The sequence below is a fragment of the Pleurodeles waltl genome, chromosome 8 (assembly GCF_031143425.1).
Source record: "Pleurodeles waltl isolate 20211129_DDA chromosome 8, aPleWal1.hap1.20221129, whole genome shotgun sequence".
In the NCBI taxonomy this organism is placed as follows: Eukaryota; Metazoa; Chordata; class Amphibia; order Caudata; family Salamandridae; genus Pleurodeles; species Pleurodeles waltl.
Genome location: NC_090447.1, coordinates 1,517,628,196 through 1,517,652,103, shown reverse-complemented (window position 1 = coordinate 1,517,652,103; position 23,908 = coordinate 1,517,628,196). Strand labels below are relative to the sequence as shown.

Genomic DNA, 23,908 nt, shown 5'->3' with positions numbered 1-23,908 from the left:
AAATACCTGAAATAGCTCAGTTGGGAGAGCATTAGACTGAAGATTTAAAGGTCCCTGGTTCAATCCTGGGTTTTGGCAAGGACTGAGCACCTAGCTAATTAGGTGTAGTTCTCTCTTGGAGTCAGCTTCAGTAGACATTTTAGTTCATAGATGAAACCTTTTAATAACCTGATCGACATACCATCAGTAGAGCACAGCACTTGCGTTCTATCTTCCTTTCAAAATGGCTTCCACCTCTCTTGCCTTCAGCTTTGACTTCCATTATTTCCAGTTTCTATCTTGATTTTAATGTAAAGCTTAGGCTGCATCATCTTCCATTTTCCCATGAACCAAGCTGTCAGATGATATAGCTTGCTTACTCATCCCACACATTTGTGTGCCTATTCAGAGTTTGGAATAAAAAAAAAGTACCTAGGTTGCGCACCAAAAAAGTAAATGAGTAATTGCACCCAGTTAGCTGCAGAAGGATACCGGAAGTTTAAGACATAGCTGTACCCTCAAAGTGAATGATTTCGAGGTGTATGTCTTGTCTACAATGATTAAGAAGAATACAGAGGGACCTGTGAAATAACTGGCCGAAATAGCTCAGTTGGGAGAGCGTTAGACTGAAGATCTAAAGATCCCTGGTTCAATCCCGGGTTTCGGCAAAACTCAGAAGACAGCTTGTTAGGTGTGTTTCTTTCTTGGATTCAGCTTCTGGTGATGTTTTATTTAATTGATAAAACCTTTCATCAACCTAATTGACATACCATCAGTACAAGACAGTACTTGTTTTCTATCTTCCTTTCAAAATGGATTCCACCTCTCTTGCCTTCAGCTTTGACTTCCATTATTTACTGTTTCTATCTTGATTTTTAGGTAACCCGCAGTCTGCATCAGTCTCCATCTTCCCTTGAACCAAAGTGTCGGATGAAATAGCTTGCTTACTCATGCCACATATTTCTGTGCATTAGATTGCTAGCCTATTTAGAGTTTAGAAAAAAAGAAATACCTAGCTTGCACAATAAAAAACGAATTCCCTAATTACACCCAGTTAACTGGAGAAGGATACAGCAAAGTTTAAGACATAGCTGTACCCTCACAGTGAATGATTTAGACTTCTGTGTCTTGTCTACAATGATTAAAAATGATACTGAAAGCTTTTCATGACACCTGGCTAAAATATCTCAGTTGGGAGAATGTTAGACTAAAGATAAAAAAGGTCCTTGGTTCAATCCTGGGTTGTGCCAAAGACCAAGCACTCAGCTTGTTAGGCATGTTTCTTTCTTGGAGTCACTCTCAAGTGACATTTTATTTCATTGATAAAAACTTGCATCAACCTGATCGACATGCCATCGGTACAAAAGAGCAATTATTTTCTATCTTCCTTTCAAAATGGCTTCCACCTCTCTTGCCTTCAGCTTTGACTTCCATTATTTCCCGTTTCTATCTTGATTTTAATGTAAACCGTAGCCGGCGTCATCTTCCATTTTCCCATGAGCCAAACTGTCAGATGATATAGCTTGCTTAGTCATGCCACACATTTCTGTTTATGAGAGTGGTAGCCTATTCAGAGTTTAGAAAAAAAGAAGTACCTAGCTCGCGTAGCAAAAAAGTAAAGGAGTAATTGCCCCCAGTTAGCTACAGAAGGATACAGCAAAGTGTAACACATAGCTGTACCCTCACAGTGAATGATTGCGACTTATATTTCTTGTCTACAATGATTAACAATAATAAGGAAGGCACTGTGAAAAAACAGGCTGAAAGAGCTCAGTTGCGAGGACGTCAAACTTTAGATCTAAGGGTCCCTGGTTAAATCCTTGGTTTGGTCAAAGACTGAGCAGCTAGTTCGTCAGGCAAGTTTCTTTTTTGGAGTCAGCTTCCGGTGACGTTTTATTTAATTAATAAAACCTTTCATCAACCTAATTGACATACCATCAGTACAAGACAGTACGTGTTTTCTATCTTCCTTTGAAAATGGATTCCACCTCTCTTGCCTTCAGCTTTGACTTCCATTATTTGCCGTTTCTATCTCGATTTTAGGGTAAACTGTAGCCTGCATCATTTTCCATCTAACCTTGGACCAAAGTGTCAGATGATATAGCTTGCTTCCTCATGCCACACATTTCTGTGTATTAGATTTGCTAGCCTATTTAGCGTTTAGAAAAAAAGAAATACCTAGCTTGCGCAATAAAAAATAAATTGACTAATTGTGCCCAGTTAGCTGCAGGAGGATACAGCATACTTTAACACATAGATGTACCCTCCTAGTGATTGATCAGATGCCCACTTGTTGCCTACAATGATTAAGAATCATCAGGAAGGTATTCTCTGACAACTGGCCGAAATAGCTCAGTTGGGAGAGCGTTAGACTGAAGATCTAAAGGTCCCTGGTTCAATCCCGGGTTTCGGCAAGGACTGAGCACCTAGCTAATTAGGTGTAGTTCTCTCTTGGAGTCAGCTTCGGTAGACATTTTAGTTCATAGATGAAACCTTTCAATAACCTGATCGACATACCATCAGTAGAGCACAGCACTTGCGTTCTATCTTCCTTTCAAAATGGCTTCCACCTCTCTTGCCTTCAGCTTTGACTTCCATTATTTTTAGTTTCTATCTTGATTTTAATGTAAAGCTTAGGCTGCTTCATCTTCTATTTTCCCATGAACCAAGCTGTCAGATGATATAGCTTGCTTACTCATCCCACACATTTGTGTGCCTATTCAGAGTTTGGAATAAAAGAAGTTCCTAGGTTGCGCACCAAAAAAGTAAATGAGTAAATGCACCCAGTTAGCTGCAGAAGGATACCGGAAGTTTAAGACATAGCTGTACCCTCAAAGTGAATGATTTGGAGGTGTATGTCTTGTCTACAATGATTAAGAAGAAAACGGAGGGAGCTGTGAAATAACTGGCCGAAATAGCTCAGTTGGGAGAGCGTTAGACTGAAGATCTAAAGGTCCCTGGTTCAATCCCGGGTTTCGGCAAAGACTCAGAAGACAGCTTGTTAGGCGTGTTTCTTTCTTGGATTCAGCTTCTGGTGACGTTTTATTTAATTGATAAAACCTTTCATCAACCTAATTGACATACCATCAGTACAAGACAGTACTTGTTTTCTATCTTCCTTTCAAAATGGATTCCACCTCTCTTGCCTTCAGCTTTGACTTCCATTATTTACTGTTTCTGTCTTGATTTTTAGGTAACCCGCAGTCTGCATCAGTCTCCATCTTCCCTTGAACCAAAGTGTCGGATGAAATAGCTTGCTTACTCATGCCACACATTTCTGTGCATTAGATTGCTAGCCTATTTAGAGTTTAGAAAAAAAGAAATACCTAGCTTGCACAATAAAAAACGAATTCCCTAATTACACCCAGTTAACTGGAGAAGGATACAGCAAAGTTTAAAACATAGCTGTACCCTCACAGTGAATGATTTAGACTTCTGTGTCTTGTCTACAATGATTAAAAATGATACGGAAAGCTTTTCATGACACCTGGCTAAAATATCTCAGTTGGGAGAATGTTAGACTAAAGATAAAAAAGGTCCTTGGTTCAATCCTGCGTTGTGCCAAAGACCAAGCACTCAGCTTTTTAGGCATGTTTCTTTCTTGGAGTCACTCTCAAGTGACATTTTATTTCATTGATAAAAACTTGCATCAACCTGATCGACATGCCATCGGTACAAAAGAGCACTTATTTTCTATCTTCCTTTCAAAATGGCTTCCACCTCTCTTGCCTTCAGCTTTGACTTCCATTATTTCCAGTTTCTATCTTGATTTTAATGTAAAGCTTAGGCTGCATCATCTTCTATTTTCCCATGAACCAAGCTGTCAGATGATATAGCTTGCTTAGTCATGCCACACATTTCTGTTTATGAGAGTGGTAGCCTATTCAGAGTTTAGAAAAAAAGAAGTACCTAGCTCGCGTAGCAAAAAAGTAAAGGAGTAATTGCCCCCAGTTAGCTACAGAAGGATACAGCAAATTGTAACACATAGCTGTACCCTCACAGTGAATGATTGCGACTTATATTTCTTGTCTACAATGATTAACAATAATAAGGAAGGCACTGTGAAAAAACGGGCTGAAAGAGCTCAGTTGCGAGGACGTCAAACTTTAGATCTAAGGGTCCCTGGTTAAATCCTTGGTTTGGTCAAAGACTGAGCAGCTAGTTCGTCAGGCAAGTTTCTTTTTTGGAGTCAGCTTCCGGTGACGTTTTATTTAATTAATAAAACCTTTCATCAACCTAATTGACATACCATCAGTACAAGACAGTACGTGTTTTCTATCTTCCTTTGAAAATGGATTCCACCTCTCTTGCCTTCAGCTTTGACTTCCATTATTTCCCGTTTCTATCTCGATTTTAGGGTAAACTGTAGCCTGCATCATTTTCCATCTAACCTTGGACCAAAGTGTCAGATGATATAGCTTGCTTCCTCATGCCACACATTTCTGTGTATTAGATTGCTAGCCTATTTAGCGTTTAGAAAAAAAGAAATACCTAGCTTGCGCAATAAAAAATAAATTGACTAATTGTGCCCAGTTAGCTGCAGAAGGATACAGCATACTTTAACACATAGATGTACCCTCCTAGTGATTGATCAGATGCCCACTTGTTGCCTACAATGATTAAGAATCTTCAGGAAGGTATTCTCTGACAACTGGCCGAAATAGCTCAGTTGGGAGAGCGTTAGACTGAAGATCTAAAGGTCCCTGGTTCAATCCCGGGTTTCGGCAAGGACTGAGCACCTAGCTAATTAGGTGTAGTTCTCCCTTGGAGTCAGCTTCAGTAGACATTTTAGTTCATAGATGAAACCTTTCAATAACCTGATCGACATACCATCAGTAGAGCACAGCACTTGCGTTCTATCTTCCTTTCAAAATGGCTTCCACCTCTCTTGCCTTCAGCTTTGACTTCCATTATTTCCAGTTTCTATCTTGATTTTAATGTAAAGCTTAGGCTGCATCATCTTCTATTTTCCCATGAACCAAGCTGTCAGATGATATAGCTTGCTTACTCATCCCACACATTTGTGTGCCTATTCAGAGTTTGGAATAAAAGAAGTACCTAGGTTGCGCACCAAAAAAGTAAATGAGTAAATGCACCCAGTTAGCTGCAGAAGGATACCGGAAGTTTAAGACATAGCTGTACCATCAAAGTGAATGATTTGGAGGTGTATGTCTTGTCTACAATGATTAAGAAGAAAACGGAGGGAGCTGTGAAATAACTGGCTGAAATAGCTCAGTTGGGAGAGCGTTAGACTGAAGATCTAAAGGTCCCTGGTTCAATCCCGGGTTTCGGCAAAGACTCAGAAGACAGCTTTTTAGGCGTGTTTCTTTCTTGGATTCAGCTTCTGGTGACGTTTTATTTAATTGATAAAACCTTTCATCAACCTAATTGACATACCATCAGTACAAGACAGTACTTGTTTTCTATCTTCCTTTCAAAATGGATTCCACCTCTCTTGCCTTCAGCTTTGACTTCCATTATTTACTGTTTCTATCTTGATTTTTAGGTAACCCGCAGTCTGCATCAGTCTCCATCTTCCCTTGAACCAAAGTGTCGGATGAAATAGCTTGCTTACTCATGCCACACATTTCTGTGCATTAGATTGCTAGCCTATTTAGAGTTTAGAAAAAAAGAAATACCTAGCTTGCAGAATAAAAAACAAATTCCCTAATTACACCCAGTTAACTGGAGAAGGATACAGCAAAGTTTAAGACATAGCTGTACCCTCACAGTGAATGATTTAGACTTCTGTGTCTTGTCTACAATGATTAAAAATGATACGGAAAGCTTTTCATGACACCTGGCTAAAATATCTCAGTTAGGATAATGTTAGACTAAAGATAAAAAAGGTCCTTGGTTCAATCCTGGGTTGTGCCAAAGACCAAGCACTCAGCTTGTTAGGCATGTTTCTTTCTTGGAGTCACTCTCAAGTGACATTTTATTTCATTGATAAAAACTTGCATCAACCTGATCGACATGCCATCGGTACAAAAGAGAACTTATTTTCTATCTTCCTTTCAAAATGGCTTCCACCTCTCTTGCCTTCAGCTTTGACTTCCATTATTTCCCGTTTCTATCTTGATTTTAATGTAAACCGTAGCCGGCGTCATCTTCCATTTTCCCATGAGCCAAACTGTCAGATGATATAGCTTGCTTGGTCATGCCACACATTTCTGTTTATGAGAGTGGTAGCCTATTCAGAGTTTAGAAAAAAAGAGGTACCTACCTCGCGTAGCAAAAAAGTAAAGGAGTAATTGCCCCCAGTTAGCTACAGAAGGATACAGCAAAGTGTAACACATAGCTGTACCCTCACAGTGAATGATTGCGACTTATATTTCTTGTCTACAATGATTAACAATAATAAGGAAGGCACTGTGAAAAAACGGGCTGAAAGAGCTCAGTTGCGAGGACGTCAAACTTTAGATCTAAGGGTCCCTGGTTAAATCCTTGGTTTGGTCAAAGACTGAGGAGCTAGTTCGTCAGGCAAGTTTCTTTTTTGGAGTCAGCTTCCGGTGACGTTTTATTTAATTAATAAAACCTTTCATCAACCTAATTGACATACCATCAGTACAAGACAGTACGTGTTTTCTATCTTCCTTTGAAAATGGATTCCACCTCTCTTGCCTTCAGCTTTGACTTCCATTATTTGCCGTTTCTATCTCGATTTTAGGGTAAACTGTAGCCTGCATCATTTTCCATCTAACCTTGGACCAAAGTGTCAAATGATATAGCTTGCTTCCTCATGCCACACATTTCTGTGTATTAGATTGCTAGCCTATTTAGCGTTTAGAAAAAAAGAAATACGTAGCTTGCGCAATAAAAAATAAATTGACTAATTGTGCCCAGTTAGCTGCAGAAAGATACTGCATACTTTAACACATAGATGTACCCTCCTAGTGATTGATCAGATGCCCACTTGTTGCCTGCAATGATTAAGAATCATCAGGAAGGTATTCTCTGACAACTGGCCGAAATAGCTCATTTGGGAGAGCGTTAAACTGAAGATCTAAAGCTCTCTGGTTCAATCCCGGGTTTTGGCAAGGACTGAGCACCTAGCTAATTAGGTGTAGTTCTCTCTTGGAGTCAGCTTCAGTAGACATTTTAGTTCATAGATGAAACCTTTTAATAACCTGTTCGACATACCATCAGTAGAGCACAGCACTTGCGTTCTATCTTCCTTTCAAAATGGCTTCCACCTCTCTTGCCTTCAGCTTTGACTTCCATTATTTCCAGTTTCTATCTTGATTTTAATGTAAACCTTAGGCTGCATCATCTTACATTTTCCCATGAACCAAGCTGTCAGATGATATAGCTTGCTTACTCATCCCACACATTTGTGTGCCTATTCAGAGTTTGGAATAAAAGAAGTACCTAGGTTGCGCACCAAAAAAGTAAATGAGTAATTGCACCCAGTTAGCTGCAGAAGGATACCGGAAGTTTAAGACATAGCTGTACCCTCAAAGTGAATGATTTCGAGGTGTATGTCTTGTCTACAATGATTAAGAAGAATACGGAGGGAACTGTGAAATAAGTGGCCGAAATAGCTCAGTTGGGAGAGCGTTAGATTGAAGATCTAAAGGTCCCTGGTTCAATCCCGGGTTTTGGCAAGGACTGAGCACCTAGCTAATTAGGTGTAGTTCTCTCTTGGAGTCAGCTTCAGTAGACATTTTAGTTCATAGATGAAACCTTTTAATAACCTGATCGACATACCATCAGTAGAGCACAGCACTTGCGTTCTATCTTCCTTTCAAAATGGCTTCCACCTCTGTTGCCTTCAGCTTTGACTTCCATTATTTCCAGTTTCTATCTTGATTTTAATGTAAAGCTTAGGCTGCATCATCTTCCATTTTCCCATGAACCAAGCTGTCAGATGATATAGCTTGCTTACTCATCCCACACATTTGTGTGCCTATTCAGAGTTTGGAATAAAAGAAGTACCTAGGTTGCGCACCAAAAAAGTAAATGAGTAATTGCACCCAGTTAGCTGCAGAAGGATACCGGAAGTTTAAGACATAGCTGTACCCTCAAAGTGAATGATTTCGGGGTGTATGTCTTGTCTACAATGATTAAGAAGAATACGGAGGGACCTGCGCAATAAGTGGCCGAAATAGCTCAGTTGGGAGAGCATTAGACTGAAGATCTAAAGGTCCCTGGTTCAATCCTGGGTTTCGGCAAAGACTCAGAAGACAGCTTGTTAGGCGTGTTTCTTTCTTGGAGTCAGCTTCCGGGGACGTTTTATTTAATCAATAAAACCTTTCATCAACCTAATTGACATACCATCAGTACAAGACAGTACTTGTTTTCTATCTTCCTTTCAAAATGGATTCCACCTCTCTTGCCTTCAGCTTTGACTTCCATTATTTGCCGTTTCTATCTCGATTTTAGGGTAAACTGTAGCCTGCATCATTTTCCATCTAACTTTGGACCAAAGTGTCAGATGATATAGCTTGCTTCCTCATGCCACACATTTCTGTGTATTAGATTGCTAGCCTATTTAGCGTTTAGAAAAAAAGAAATACCTAGCTTGCGCAATAAAAAATAAATTGACTAATTGTGCCCAGTTAGCTGCAGAAGGATACAGCATACTTTAACACATAGATGTACCCTCCTAGTGATTGATCAGATGCCCACTTGTTGCCTACAATGATTAAGAATCATCAGGAAGGTGTTCTCTGACAACTGGCCGAAATAGCTCAGTTGGGAGAGCGTTAAACTGAAGATCTAAAGGTCCCTGGTTCAATCGCGGGTTTCGGCAAGGACTGAGCACCTAGCTAATTAGGTGTAGTTCTCTCTTGGAGTCAGCTTCAGTAGACATTTTAGTTCATAGATGAAACCTTTTAATAACCTGATCGACATACCATCAGTAGAGCACAACACTTGCGTTCTATCTTCCTTTCAAAATGGCTTCCACCTCTCTTGCCTTCAGCTTTGACTTCCATTATTTCCAGTTTCTATCTTGATTTTAATGTATAGCTTAGGCTGCATCATCTTCCATTTTCCCATGAACCAAGCTGTCAGATGATATAGCTTGCTTACTCATCCCACACATTTGTGTGCCTATTCAGAGTTTGGAATAAAAGAAGTACCTAGGTTGCGCACCAAAAAAGTAAATGAGTAATTGCACCCAGTTAGCTGCAGAAGGATACCGGAAGTTTAAGACATAGCTGTACCCTCAAAGTGAATGATTTCGAGGTGTATGTCTTGTCTACAATGATTAAGAAGAATACGGAGGGACCTGTGAGATAAGTGGCTGAAATAGCTCAGTTGGGAGAGCGTTAGACTGAAGATCTAAAGGTCCCTGGTTCAATCCCGGGTTTCGGCAAAGACTCAGAAGACAGCTTGTTAGGCGTGTTTCTTTCTTGGATTCAGCTTCTGGTGACGTTTTAATTTATTGATAAAACCTTTCATCAACCTAATTGACATACCATCAGTACAAGACAGTACTTGTTTTCTATCTTCCTTTCAAAATGGATTCCACCTCTCTTGCCTTCAGCTTTGACTTCCATTATTTACTGTTTCTATCTTGATTTTTAGGTAAACCACAGTCTGCATCAGTCTCCATCTTTCCATGAACCAAAGTGTCGGATGAAATAGCTTGCTTACTCATGCCACACATTTCTGTGCATTAGATTGCTAGCCTATTTAGAGTTTAGAAAAAAAGAAATACCTAGCTTGCACAATAAAAAACGAATTCCCTAATTACACCCAGTTAACTGCAGAAGGATACAGCAAAGTTTAAGACATAGCTGTACCTTCACAGTGAATGATTTAGACTTCTGTGTCTTGTCTACAATGATTAAAAATGATACGGAAAGCTTTTCATGACACCTGGCTAAAATATCTCAGTTGGGAGAATGTTAGACTAAAGATAAAAAAGGTCCTTGGTTCAATCCTGGGTTGTGCCAAAGACCAAGCACTCAGCTTGTTAGGCATATTTCTTTCTTGGAGTCACTCTCAAGTGACATTTTATTTCATTGATAAAAACTTGCATCAACCTGATCGACATGCCATCGGTACAAACGAGCACTTATTTTCTATCTTCCTTTCAAAATGGCTTCCACCTCTCTTGCCTTCAGCTTTGACTTCCATTATTTCCCGTTTCTATCTCGATTTTAATGTAAACCGTAGCCTGCATCATCTTCCATTTTCCCATGAGCCAAACTGTCAGATGATATAGCTTGCTTAGTCATGCCACACATTTCTGTTTGTGAGAGTGGTAGCCTATTCAGAGTTTAGAAAAAAAGAAGTACCTACCTCGCGTAGGAAAAAAGTAAAGGAGTAATTGCCCCCAGTTAGCTACAGAAGGATACAGCAAAGTGTAACACATAGCTGTACCCTCACAGTGAATGATTGCGACTTATATTTCTTGTCTACAATGATTAACAATAATAAGGAAGGCACTGTGAAAAAACGGGCTGAAAGAGCTCAGTTGCGAGGACGTCAAACTTTAGATCTAAGGGTCCCTGGTTAAATCCTTGGTTTGGTCAAAGACTGAGCAGCTAGTTCGTCAGGCAAGTTTCTTTTTTGGAGTCAGCTTCCGGTGACGTTTTATTTAATTAATAAAACCTTTCATCAACCTAATTGACATACCATCAGTACAAGACAGTACGTGTTTTCTATCTTCCTTTGAAAATGGATTCCACCTCTCTTGCCTTCAGCTTTGACTTCCATTATTTCCCGTTTCTATCTCGATTTTAGGGTAAACTGTAGCCTGCATCATTTTCCATCTAACCTTGGACCAAAGTGTCAGATGATATAGCTTGCTTCCTCATGCCACACATTTCTGTGTATTAGATTGCTAGCCTATTTAGCGTTTAGAAAAAAAGAAATACCTAGCTTGCGCAATAAAAAATAAATTGACTAATTGTGCCCAGTTAGCTGCAGAAGGATACAGCATACTTTAACACATAGATGTACCCTCCTAGTGATTGATCAGATGCCCACTTGTTGCCTACAATGATTAAGAATCATCAGGAAGGTATTCTCTGACAACTGGCCGAAATAGCTCAGTTGGGAGAGCGTTAGACTGAAGATCTAAAGGTCCCTGGTTCAATCCCGGGTTTCGGCAAGGACTGAGCACCTAGCTAATTAGGTGTAGTTCTCTCTTGGAGTCAGCTTCGGTAGACATTTTAGTTCATAGATGAAACCTTTCAATAACCTGATCGACATACCATCAGTAGAGCACAGCACTTGCGTTCTATCTTCCTTTCAAAATGGCTTCCACCTCTCTTGCCTTCAGCTTTGACTTCCATTATTTTTAGTTTCTATCTTGATTTTAATGTAAAGCTTAGGCTGCATCATCTTCTATTTTCCCATGAACCAAGCTGTCAGATGATATAGCTTGCTTACTCATCCCACTCATTTGTGTGCCTATTCAGAGTTTGGAATAAAAGAAGTACCTAGGTTGCGCACCAAAAAAGTAAATGAGTAAATGCACCCAGTTAGCTGCAGAAGGTTACCGGAAGTTTAAGACATAGCTGTACCCTCAAAGTGAATGATTTGGAGGTGTATGTCTTGTCTACAATGATTAAGAAGAAAACGGAGGGAGCTGTGAAATAACTGGCCGAAATAGCTCAGTTTGGAGAGCGTTAGACTGAAGATCTAAAGGTCCCTGGTTCAATCCCGGGTTTCGGCAAAGACTCAGAAGACAGCTTGTTAGGCCTGTTTCTTTCTTGGATTCAGCTTCTGGTGACGTTTTATTTAATTGATAAAACCTTTCATCAACCTAATTGACATACCATCAGTACAAGACAGTACTTGTTTTTTATCTTCCTTTCAAAATGGATTCCACCTCTCTTGCCTTCAGCTTTGACTTCCATTATTTAGTGTTTCTGTCTTGATTTGTAGGTAACCCGCAGTCTGCATCAGTCTCCATCTTCCATTGAACCAAAGTGTCGGATGAAATAGCTTGCTTACTCATGCCACACATTTCTGTGCATTAGATTGCTAGCCTATTTAGAGTTTAGAAAAAAATAAATACCTAGCTTGCACAATAAAAAACGAATTCCCTAATTACACCCAGTTAACTGGAGAAGGATACAGCAAAGTTTAAGACATAGCTGTACCCTCACAGTGAATGATTTAGACTTCTGTGTCTTGTCTACAATGATTAAAAATGATACGGAAAGCTTTTCATGACACCTGGCTAAAATATCTCAGTTGGGAGAATGTTAGACTAAAGATAAAAAAGGTCCTTGGTTCAATCCTGGGTTGTGCCAAAGACCAAGCACTCAGCTTGTTAGGCATGTTTCTTTCTTGGAGTCACTCTCAAGTGACATTTTATTTCATTGATAAAAACTTGCATCAACCTGATCGACATGCCATCGGTACAAAAGAGCACTTATTTTCTATCTTCCTTTCAAAATGGCTTCCACCTCTCTTGCCTTCAGCTTTGACTTCCATTATTTCCAGTTTCTATCTTGATTTTAATGTAAAGCTTAGGCTGCATCATCTTCTATTTTCCCATGAACCAAGCTGTCAGATGATATAGCTTGCTTACTCATCCCACACATTTGTGTGCCTATTCAGAGTTTGGAATAAAAGAAGTACCTAGGTTGCGCACCAAAAAAGTAAATGAGTAAATGCACCCAGTTAGCTGCAGAAGGATACCGGAAGTTTAAGACATAGCTGTACCCTCAAAGTGAATGATTTCGAGGTGTATGTCTTGTCTACAATGATTAAGAAGAAAACGGAGGGACCTGTCAAATTACTGGCCGAAATAGCTCAGTTGGGAGAGCGTTAGACTGAAGATCTAAAGGTCCCTGGTTCAATCCTGGGTTTCGGCAAAGACTCACAAGACAGCTTGTTAGGCGTGTTTCTTTCTTGGATTCAGCTTCTGGTGACGTTTTATTTAATTGATAAAATCTTTCATCAACCTAATTGACATACCATCAGTACAAGACAGTACTTGTTTTCTATCTTCCTTTCAAAATGGATTCCACCTCTCTTGCCTTCAGCTTTGACTTCCATTATTTACTGTTTCTGTCTTGATTTTTAGGTAACCCGCAGTCTGCATCAGTCTCCATCTTCCCTTGAACCAAAGTGTCGGATGAAATAGCTTGCTTACTCATGCCACACATTTCTGTGCATTAGATTGCTATCCTATTTAGAGTTTAGAAAAAAAGAAATACCTAGCTTGCACAATAAAAAACGAATTCCCTAATTACACCCAGTTAACTGGAGAAGGATACAGCAAAGTTTAAGACATAGCTGTACCCTCACAGTGAATGATTTAGACTTCTGTGTCTTGTCTACAATGATTAAAAATGATACGGAAAGCTTTTCATGACACCTGGTTTAAATATCTCAGTTGGGAGAATGTTAGACTAAAGATAAAAAAGGTCCTTGGTTCAATCCTGGGTTGTGCCAAAGACCAAGCACTCAGCTTGTTAGGCATGTTTCTTTCTTGGAGTCACTCTCAAGGGACATTTTATTTCATTGATAAAAACTTGCATCAACCTGATCGACATGCCATCGGTACAAAAGAGCACTTATTTTCTATCTTCCTTTCAAAATGGCTTCCACCTCTCTTGCCTTCAGCTTTGACTTCCATTATTTCCCGTTTCTATCTTGATTTTAATGTAAACCGTAGCCGGCGTCATCTTCCATTTTCCCATGAGCCAAACTGTCAGATGATATAGCTTGCTTGGTCATGCCACACATTTCTGTTTATGAGAGTGGTAGCCTATTCAGAGTTTAGAAAAAAAGAAGTACCTACCTCGCGTAGCATAAAAGTAAAGGAGTAATTGCCCCCAGTTAGCTACAGAAGGATACAGCAAAGTGTAACACATAGCTGTACCCTCACAGTGAATGATTGCGACTTATATTTCTTGTCTACAATGATTAACAATAATAAGGAAGGCACTGTGAAAAAACGGGCTGAAAGAGCTCAGTTGCGAGGACGTCAAACATTAGATCTAAGGGTCCCTGGTTAAATCCTTGGTTTGGTCAAAGACTGAGCAGCTAGTTCGTCAGGCAAGTTTCTTTTTTGGAGTCAGCTTCCGGTGACGTTTTATTTAATTAATAAAACCTTTCATCAACCTAATTGACATACCATCAGTACAAGACAGTACGTGTTTTCTATCTTTCTTTGAAAATGGATTCCACCTCTCTTGCCTTCAGCTTTGACTTCCATTATTTGCCGTTTCTATCTCGATTTTAGGGTAAACTGTAGCCTGCATCATTTTCCATCTAACCTTGGACCAAAGTGTCAGATGATATAGCTTGCTTCCTCATGCCACACATTTCTGTGTATTAGATTGCTAGCATATTTAGCGTTTAGAAAAAAAGAAATACCTAGCTTGCGCAATAAAAAATAAATTGACTAATTGTGCCCAGTTAGCTGCAGAAGGATACAGCATACTTTAACACATAGATGTACCCTCCTAGTGATTGATCAGATGCCCACTTGTTGCCTACAATGATTAAGAATCATCAGGAAGGTAGTCTCTGACAACTGGCCAAAGTAGCTCAGTTGGGAGAGCGTTAGACTGAAGATCTAAAGGTCCCTGGTTCAATCCCGGGTTTCGGCAAGGACTGAGCACCTAGCTAATTAGGTGTAGTTCTCTCTTGGAGTCAGCTTCAGTAGACATTTTAGTTCATAGATGAAACCTTTCAATAACCTGATCGACATACCATCAGTAGAGCACAGCACTTGCGTTCTATCTTCCTTTCAAAATGGCTTCCACCTCTCTTGCCTTCAGCTTTGACTTCCATTATTTCCAGTTTGTATCTTGATTTTAATGTAAAGCTTAGGCTGCATCATCTTCTATTTTCCCATGAACCAAGCTGTCAGATGATATAGCTTGCTTACTCATCCCACACATTTGTGTGCCTATTCAGAGTTTGGAATAAAAGAAGTACCTAGGTTGCGCACCAAAAAAGTAAATGAGTAAATGCACCCAGTTAGCTGCAGAAGGATACCGGAAGTTTAAGACATAGCTGTACCCTCAAAGTGAATGATTTGGAGGTGTATGTCTTGTCTACAATGATTAAGAAGAAAACGGAGGGAGCTGTGAAATAACTGGCCGAAATAGCTCAGTTGGGAGAGCGTTAGACTGAAGATCTAAAGGTCCCTGGTTCAATCCCGGGTTTCGGCAAAGACTCAGAAGACAGCTTGTTAGGCGTGTTTCTTTCTTGGATTCAGCTTCTGGTGACGTTTTATTTAATTGATAAAACCTTTCATCAACCTAATTGACATACCATCAGTACAAGACAGTACTTGTTTTCTATCTTCCTTTCAAAATGGATTCCACCTCTCTTGCCTTCAGCTTTGACTTCCATTATTTACTGTTTCTGTCTTGATTTTTAGGTAACCCGCAGTCTGCATCAGTCTCCATCTTCCCTTGAACCAAAGTGTCGGATGAAATAGCTTGCTTACTCATGCCACACATTTCTGTGCATTAGATTGCTAGCCTATTTAGAGCTTAGAAAAAAAGAAATATCTAGCTTGCACAATAAAAAAACGAATTCCCTAATTACACCCAGTTAACTGGAGAAGGATACAGCAAAGTTTAAGACATAGCTGTACCCTCACAGTGAATGATTTAGACTTCTGTGTCTTGTCTACAATGATTAAAAATGATACGGAAAGCTTTTCATGACACCTGGCTAAAATATCTCAGTTGGGAGAATGTTAGACTAAAGATAAAAAAGGGCCTTGGTTCAATCCTGGGTTGTGCCAAAGACCAAGCACTCAGCTTGTTAGGCATGTTTCTTTCTTGGAGTCACTCTCAAGTGACATTTTATTTCATTGATAAAAACTTGCATCAACCTGATCGACATGCCATCGGTACAAAAGAGCACCTATTTTCTATCTTCCTTTCAAAATGGCTTCCACCTCTCTTGCCTTCAGCTTTGACTTCCATTATTTCCCGTTTCTATCTTGATTTTAATGTAAACCGTAGCCTGCATCATCTTCCATTTTCCCATGAACCAAGTTGTCAGATGATATAGCTTGCTTACTCATCCCACACATTTGTGTGCCTATTCAGAGTTTGGAATAAAAGAAGTACCTAGGTTGCGCACCAAAAAAGTAAATGAGTAAATGCACCCAGTTAGCTGCAGAAGGATACCGGAAGTTTAAGACATAGCTGTACCCTCAAAGTGAATGATTTCGAGGTGTATGTCTTTTCTACAATGATTAAGAAGAAAACGGAGGGACCTGTCAAATGACTGGCCGAAATAGCTCAGTTGGGAGAGTGTTAGACTGAAGATCTAAAGGTCCCTGGTTCAATCACGGGTTTAGGCAAAGACTCAGAAGACAGCTTGTTAGTCTTGTTTTTTTCTTGGATTCAGCTTCTGGTGACGTTTTATTTAATTGATAAAACCTTTCATCAACCTAATTGACATACCATCAGTACAAGACAGTACTTGTTTTCTATCTTCCTTTCAAAATGGATTCCACCTCTCTTGCCTTCAGCTTTGACTTCCATTATTTACTGTTTCTGTCTTGATTTTTAGGTAACCCGCAGTCTGCATCAGTCTCCATCTTCCCTTGAACCAAAGTGTCGGATGAAATAGCTTGCTTACTCATGCCACACATTTCTGTTTATGAGAGGGGTAGCCTATTCAGAGTTTAGAAAAAAAGAAGTACCTACCTCGCGTAGCAAAAAAGTAAAGGAGTAATTGCCCCCAGTTAGCTACAGAAGGAAACAGCAAAGTGTAACACATAGCTGTACCCTCACAGTGAATGATTGCGACTTATATTTCTTGTCTACAATGATTAACAATAATAAGGAAGGCACTGTGAAAAAACGGGCTGAAAGAGCTCAGTTGCGAGGACGTCAAACTTTAGATCTAAGGGTCCCTGGTTAAATCCTTGGTTTGGTCAAAGACTGAGGAGCTAGTTCGTCAGGCAAGTTTCTTTTTTGGAGTCAGCTTCCGGTGACGTTTTATTTAATTAATAAAACCTTTCATCAACCTAATTGACATACCATCAGTACAAGACAGTACGTGTTTTCTATCTTCCTTTGAAAATGGATTCCACCTCTCTTGCCTTCAGCTTTGACTTCCATTATTTGCCGTTTCTATCTCGATTTTAGGGTAAACTGTAGCCTGCATCATTTTCCATCTAACCTTGGACCAAAGTGTCAAATGATATAGCTTGCTTCCTCATGCCACACATTTCTGTGTATTAGATTGCTAGCCTATTTAGCGTTTAGAAAAAAAGAAATACCTAGCTTGCGCAATAAAAAATAAATTGACTAATTGTGCCCAGTTAGCTGCAGAAGGATACAGCATACTTTAACACATGGATGTACCCTCCTAGTGATTGATCAGATGCCCACTTGTTGCCTACAATGATTAAGAATCATCAGGAAGGTATTCTCTGAGAGCTGGCCGAAATAGCTCAGTTGGGAGAGCGTTAGACTGAAGATCTAAAGGTCCCTGGTTCAATCCCGGGTTTCGGCAAGGACTGAGCACCTAGCTTATTAGGTGTAGTTCTCTCTTGGAGTCAGCTTCAGTAGACATTTTAGTTCATAGATGAAACCTTTCAATAACCTGATCGACATACCATCAGTAGAGCACAGCACTTGCGTTCTATCTTCCTTTCAAAATGGCTTCCACCTCTCTTGCCTTCAGCTTTGACTTCCATTATTTCCAGTTTGTATCTTGATTTTAATGTAAAGCTTAGGCTGCATCATCTTCTATTTTCCCATGAACCAAGCTGTCAGATGATATAGCTTGCTTACTCATCCCACACATTTGTGTGCCTATTCAGAGTTTGGAATAAAAGAAGTACCTAGGTTGCGCACCAAAAAAGTAAATGAGTAAATGCACCCAGTTAGCTGCAGAAGGATACCGGAAGTTTAAGACATAGCTGTACCCTCAAAGTGAATGAATTCGAGGTGTATGTCATGTCTACAATGATTAAGAAGAAAACGGAGGGACCTGTGAAATAACTGGCCGAAATAGCTCAGTTGGGAGAGCGTTAGACTGAAGATCTAAAGGTCCCTGGTTCAATCCCAGGTTTCGGCAAAGACTCAGAAGACAGCTTGTTAGGCGTGTTTCTTTCTTGGATTCAGCTTCTGGTGACGTTTTATTTAATTGATAAAACCTTTCATCAACCTAATTGACATACCATCAGTACAAGACAGTACTTGTTTTCTATCTTCCTTTCAAAATGGATTCCACCTCTCTTGCCTTCAGCTTTGACTTCCATTATTTACTGTTTCTATCTTGATTTTTAGGTAAACCGCAGTCTGCATCAGTCTCCATCTTTCCATGAACCAAAGTGTCGGATGAAATAGCTTGTTTACTCATGCCACACATTTCTGTGCATTAGATTGCTAGCCTATTTAGAGTTTAGAAAAAAAGAAATACCTAGCTTGCACAATAAAATACGAATTCCCTAATTACACCCAGTTAACTGGAGAAGGATACAGCAAAGTTTAAGACATAGCTGTACCCTCACAGTGAAGGATTTAGACTTCTGTGTCTTGTCTACAATGATTAAATAAGATACGGAAAGCTTTTCGTGATACCTGGCTAAAATATCTCAGTTGGGAAAGTATTAGACTCAAGATAAAAAAGGTCCTTGGTTCAATCCTGGGTTGTGCCAAAGACCAAGCACTCAGCTTGTTAGGCATATTTCTTTCTTGGAGTCACTCTCAAATGACATTTTATTTCATTGATAAAAACTTGCATCAACCTGATCGACATGCCATCGGTACAAACGCACACTTATTTTCTATCTTCCTTTCAAAATGGCTTCCACCTCTCTTGCCTTCAGCTTTGACTTCCATTATTTCCCGTTTCTATCTTGATTTTGATGTAAACCGTAGCCAGCGTCATCTTCCATTTTCCCATGAGCCAAACTGTCAGATGATATAGCTTGCTTAGTCATGCCACACATTTTTGTTTATGAGAGTGGTAGCCTATTCAGAGTTTAGAAAAAAAGAAGTACCTACCTCGCGTAGCAAAAAAGTAAAGGAGTAATTGCCCCCAGTTAGCTACAGAAGGATACAGCAAAGTGTAACACATAGCTGTACCCTCACAGTGAATGATTGCGACTTATATTTCTTGTCTACAATGATTAACAATAATAAGGAAGGCACTGTGAAAAAAACGGCTGAAAGAGCTCAGTTGCGAGGACGTCAAACTTTAGATCTAAGGGTCCCTGGTTAAATCCTTGGTTTGGTCAAAGACTGAGCAGCTAGTTCGTCAGGCAAGTTTCTTTTTTGGAGTCAGCTTCCGGTGACGTTTTATTTAATTAATAAAATCTTTCATCAACCTAATTGACATACCATCAGTACAAGACAGTACGTGTTTTCTATCTTCCTTTAAAAAAGGATTCCACCTCTCTTGCCTTCAGCTTTGACTTCCATTATTTGCCGTTTCTATCTCGATTTTAGGGTAAACTGTAGCCTGCATCATTTTCCATCTAACCTTGGACCAAAGTGTCAGATGATATAGCTTGCTTCCTCATGCCACACATTTCTGTGTATTAGATTGCTAGCCTATTTAGCGTTTAGAAAAAAAGAAATACCTAGCTTGCACAATAAAAAATAAATTGACTAATTGTGCCCAGTTAGCTGCAGAAGGATACAGCATACTTTAACACATAGATGTACCCTCCTAGTGATTGATCAGTTGCCCACTTGTTGCCTACAATGATTAAGAATCATCAGGAAGGTATTCTGTGACACCTGGCCGAAATAGCTCAGTTGGGAGAGCGTTAGACTGAAGATCTAAAGGTCCCTGGTTCAATTCTGGGTTTCGGCAAGGACTGAGCACCTAGTTAATTAGGTGTAGTTCTCTCTTGGAGTCAGCTTCAGTAGACATTTTAGTTCATAGATGAAACCTTTTGATAACCTGATCGACATACCATCAGTAGAGCACAGCACTTGCGTTCTATCTTCCTTTCAAAATGGCTTCCACCTCTCTTGCCTTCAGCTTTGACTTCCATTATTTCCAGTTTCTATCTTGATTTTAATGTAAAGCTTAGGCTGCATCATCTTCCATTTTCCCATGAGCCAAACTGTCAGATGATATAGCTTGCTTACTCATCCCACACATTTGTGAGCCTATTCAGAGTTTGGAATAAAAGAAGTACCTAGGTTGCGCACCAAAAAAGTAAATGAGTAATTGCACCCAGTTAGCTGCAGAAGGATACCGGAAGTTTAAGACATAGCTGTACCCTCAAAGTGAATGATTTCGAGGTGTATGTCTTGTCTACAATGATTAAGAAGAATACGGAGGGACCTGCAAAATAAGTGGCCGAAATAGCTCAGTTGGGAGAGCGTTAGACTGAAGATCTAACGGTCCCTGGTTCAATTCTGGGTTTCGGCAAGGACTGAGCACCTAGTTAATTAGGTGTAGTTCTCTCTTGTAGTCAGCTTCAGTAGACATTTTAGTTCATAGATGAAACCTTTTAATAACCTGATCGACATACCATCAGTAGAGCACAGCACTTGCGTTCTATCTTCCTTTCAAAATGGCTTCCACCTCTGTTGCCTTCAGCTTTGACTACCATTATTTCCAGTTTCTATCTTGATTTTAATGTAAAGCTTAGGCTGCATCATCTTCCATTTTCCCATGAACCAAGCTGTCAGATGATATAGCTTGCTTACTCATCCCACACATTTGTGTGCCTATTCAGAGTTTGGAATAAAAGAAGTACCTAGGTTGCGCACCAAAAAAGTAAATGAGTAATTGCACCCAGTTAGCTGCAGAAGGATACCGGAAGTTTAAGACATAGCTGTACCCTCAAAGTGAATGATTTCGGGGTGTATGTCTTGTCTACAATGATTAAGAAAAATACGGAGGGACCTGTGCAATAAGTGGCCGAAATAGCTCAGTTGGGAGAGCGTTAGACTGAAGATCTAAAGGTCCCTGGTTCAATCCCGGGTTTCGGCAAAGACTCAGAAGACAGCTTGTTAGGCGTGTTTCTTTCTTGGATTCAGCTTCTGGTGACGTTTTATTTAATTGATAAAACCTTTCATCAACCTAATTGACATACCATCAGTACAAGACAGTACGTGTTTTCTATCTTCCTTTCAAAATGGCTTCCACCTCTCTTGCCTTCAGCTTTGACTTCCATTATTTCCCGTTTCTATCTTGATTTTAATGTAAACCGTAGCCTGCATCATCTTCCATTTTCCCATGAGCCAAACTGTCAGATGATATAGCTTGCTTAGTCATGCCACACATTTCTGTTTATGAGAGTGGTAGCCTATTCAGAGTTTTGAAAAAAAGAAGTACCTACCTCGCGTAGCAAAAAAGTAAAGGAGTAATTGCCCCCAGTTAGCTACAGAAGGATACAGCAAAGTGTAACACATAGCTGTACCCTCACAGTGAATGATTGCGACTTATATTTCTTGTCTACAATGATTAACAATAATAAGGAAGGCACTGTGAAAAAACGGGCTGAAAGAGCTCAGTTGCGAGAGCGTCAAACTTTAGATCTAAAGGTCCCTGGTTAAATCCTTGGTTTGGTCAAAGACTGAGCAGCTAGTTCGTCAGGCATGTTTCTTTTTTGGAGGCAGCTTCCGGTGACGTTTTATTTAATTAATAAAACCTTTCATCAACCTAATTGACATACCATCAGTACAAGACAGTACGTGTTTTCTATCTTCCTTTGAAAATGGATTCCACCTCTCTTGCCTTCAGCTTTGACTTCCATTATTTGCCGTTTCTATCTCGATTTTAGGGTAAACTGTAGCCTGCATCATTTTCCATCTAACCTTGGACCAAAGTGTCAGATGATATAGCTTGCTTCCTCATGCCACACATTTCTGTGTATTAGATTGCTAGCCTATTTAGCGTTTAGAAAAAAAGAAATACCTAGCTTGCGCAATAAAAAAGAAATTGACTAATTGTGCCCAGTTAGCTGCAGAAGGATACCGCATACTTTAACACATAGATGTACCCTCCTAGTGATTGATCGGGTGCCCACTTGTTGCCTACAATGATTAAGAATCATCAGGAAGGTATTCTCTGACAACTGGCCGAAATAGCTCAGTTGGGAGAGCGTTAGACTGAGGATCTAAAGGTCCCTGGTTCAATCCCGGGTTTCGCCAAAGACTCAGAAGTGATAGAGCGGTCTGTACTAATAATTTTACCTGTGTTCGGACGCTCTTTAGGCCGATGAATCTTTTGACTAAGTGGGACTCTCTGTACTCTATATCGGTCAACTTCCTTAAATCAATAATTAATAACGAACATAAGCAATACCTTGATCAACATAACACTTGACAATTAATCCAGAATACATTTCGGCGAACCCTGACCTTTCAGTCAGGAATAACCACACCAGTTTATTCAAAGTTAGTGAATTTTATTTCCCTATATTAACAAAGCTAGCACAATATAGATGTGTCTCAACACCAAATGATAAACATATATGGACATTAATAGCTGTCCATAACGGCGAAACAGGTGCAATCTATGTAGCATTTGAATCACAAGGCATTCGATAATAGCAATGCAAATCACTAATACGATAATCTGTAGCGAACTAATTGCATACATTTAGTCAGCATAACAAGATCTCAAATTGCATCGTGCGACATATGGAATCCTCGTCTAACCTCAAATTAGCATCGGCATGTGGGACTTCATGCAAAAACAATTTAGCAACATTAATTTAGAAAAACTCCTAACTAGGGCTCTTATCAAAATCAGCAGTTGGTTACCTAAAAGAAACACAATGCAATTTTACAATTTTCCTTTCATATTTACCAATTACGATCAGCAATCAAGGAAGTCTTCGTCTCACAGGTACCGTTTCTCGATCAGCATGGGACGGGGCAAAAGGGGCAGGGGTGGACGGGGCAATTGCCTCACGGCGGCAAGGTAAAACTACTACTTCATGCAAGGGATTAAATAAAAGTTAAAGTCTCTAGGGCAAGAATCATCTAAAGTCTCTTTCTCTCGATTAGAGAAAGAATCAAAGTCTCTTTCAAAATGGCGTCGCAGCAAAGTGGGCCATAATAGCTGCAAAGTCTACAAAATGGCGGGATGTCCAATAATGGCTGCTTTCCTCTCGTGCACCTGGGTTTCATAGACAACAGTTCAAATCCAGTAGGGTCTTCCATTGGAGGGTTCATAGGTTAGCTTCAAATTGTCCAATCAAAAACGACAGTTCTCAAGCTTTTACTTAAGCATACATTATCCTTGGAGATGGGTACGCAAGTTGCAACATTTTATACCAATTAACTCACTTTCAGAGCTTCCATTGTCCGCACCTGCAGATCGACCTTGGAGTAAAGAGAAAATATGCCAGGCTGGCACGAAACCTTAAGATAAGCATGTGAACGGTCTCAGTGGAAAAGTACAGCTTCAAGCAAAAGTACACGTTAATAGCACATTGGAAAAATACGAGCATCTAAACCGTGAGACCAGGCCACTAGGCCGAAGCCTGCACTAAAGTAATGCTAAGCTAAAACATTTCAAACAAGCAAATCATAGCACACGTTTACGATTATGTCGGATTAGTGCAATTCTAATACACCACGTTATATAAAGCACGCTTATAAATGTTGGCAAACTACTCTGAGGGCACATTTTGTCCCCGTACAATCTTTATTAGTTCGGTTAAAGTCACACATGATTATTTCACACTACGTTTACGTGTTAATAAATGTAAAACCTTCATTTTCTGCTTCATCAATCCCTCCTCTGATGACTACTTGTCATCACACCAAACCATGCCCACAAATTTTATTCCATTAAAATTCTGTCAGCTCTCTTTTCCTTTTAGTTCCCCTAGTTTGCGCTTTGTATTCTTCTGCCATTCTTTTCATAATTTTCTCTTCTTTTCTTCTCTTAATTCTTTCCATAATCATTATTATTCCCCTTTTTATTCACCAAATTCCAAATATGCAAATTATCACTATTAAAATTCCCTCTATTATTTTTAACAATATTCCATTCCAAATTCCCCCAATCCAATGTCCCACTGAAACAATACCTTTTCCAACCTTCT

At 39.7% G+C, this 23,908-nt stretch overlaps 11 non-coding genes across 11 annotated transcripts; all 11 read left to right on the top strand.

Moving 5' to 3' along the window:
* Positions 1-574: 574 nt before the first annotated feature.
* On the top strand, positions 575-647 carry TRNAF-GAA (transfer RNA phenylalanine (anticodon GAA)). Its single transcript has one exon. It is a non-coding gene; the product is annotated as a tRNA-Phe (tRNA).
* Positions 648-2,320: 1,673 nt separating this feature from the next.
* TRNAF-GAA (transfer RNA phenylalanine (anticodon GAA)) lies at positions 2,321-2,393 on the top strand. Its single transcript has one exon. It is a non-coding gene; the product is annotated as a tRNA-Phe (tRNA).
* A 494-nt stretch (positions 2,394-2,887) lies between these two features.
* On the top strand, positions 2,888-2,960 carry TRNAF-GAA (transfer RNA phenylalanine (anticodon GAA)). The gene has a single exon. It is a non-coding gene; the product is annotated as a tRNA-Phe (tRNA).
* A 1,673-nt stretch (positions 2,961-4,633) lies between these two features.
* On the top strand, positions 4,634-4,706 carry TRNAF-GAA (transfer RNA phenylalanine (anticodon GAA)). Its single transcript has one exon. It is a non-coding gene; the product is annotated as a tRNA-Phe (tRNA).
* Positions 4,707-7,513: 2,807 nt separating this feature from the next.
* TRNAF-GAA (transfer RNA phenylalanine (anticodon GAA)) lies at positions 7,514-7,586 on the top strand. The gene has a single exon. It is a non-coding gene; the product is annotated as a tRNA-Phe (tRNA).
* A 3,388-nt stretch (positions 7,587-10,974) lies between these two features.
* On the top strand, positions 10,975-11,047 carry TRNAF-GAA (transfer RNA phenylalanine (anticodon GAA)). The gene has a single exon. It is a non-coding gene; the product is annotated as a tRNA-Phe (tRNA).
* Positions 11,048-15,004: 3,957 nt separating this feature from the next.
* TRNAF-GAA (transfer RNA phenylalanine (anticodon GAA)) lies at positions 15,005-15,077 on the top strand. Its single transcript has one exon. It is a non-coding gene; the product is annotated as a tRNA-Phe (tRNA).
* Positions 15,078-17,318: 2,241 nt separating this feature from the next.
* TRNAF-GAA (transfer RNA phenylalanine (anticodon GAA)) lies at positions 17,319-17,391 on the top strand. The gene has a single exon. It is a non-coding gene; the product is annotated as a tRNA-Phe (tRNA).
* Positions 17,392-17,885: 494 nt separating this feature from the next.
* On the top strand, positions 17,886-17,958 carry TRNAF-GAA (transfer RNA phenylalanine (anticodon GAA)). The gene has a single exon. It is a non-coding gene; the product is annotated as a tRNA-Phe (tRNA).
* Positions 17,959-20,765: 2,807 nt separating this feature from the next.
* TRNAF-GAA (transfer RNA phenylalanine (anticodon GAA)) lies at positions 20,766-20,838 on the top strand. The gene has a single exon. It is a non-coding gene; the product is annotated as a tRNA-Phe (tRNA).
* Positions 20,839-21,927: 1,089 nt separating this feature from the next.
* TRNAL-GAG (transfer RNA leucine (anticodon GAG)) lies at positions 21,928-22,001 on the top strand. Its single transcript has one exon. It is a non-coding gene; the product is annotated as a tRNA-Leu (tRNA).
* The last annotated feature ends 1,907 nt before the right edge of the window (positions 22,002-23,908 follow it).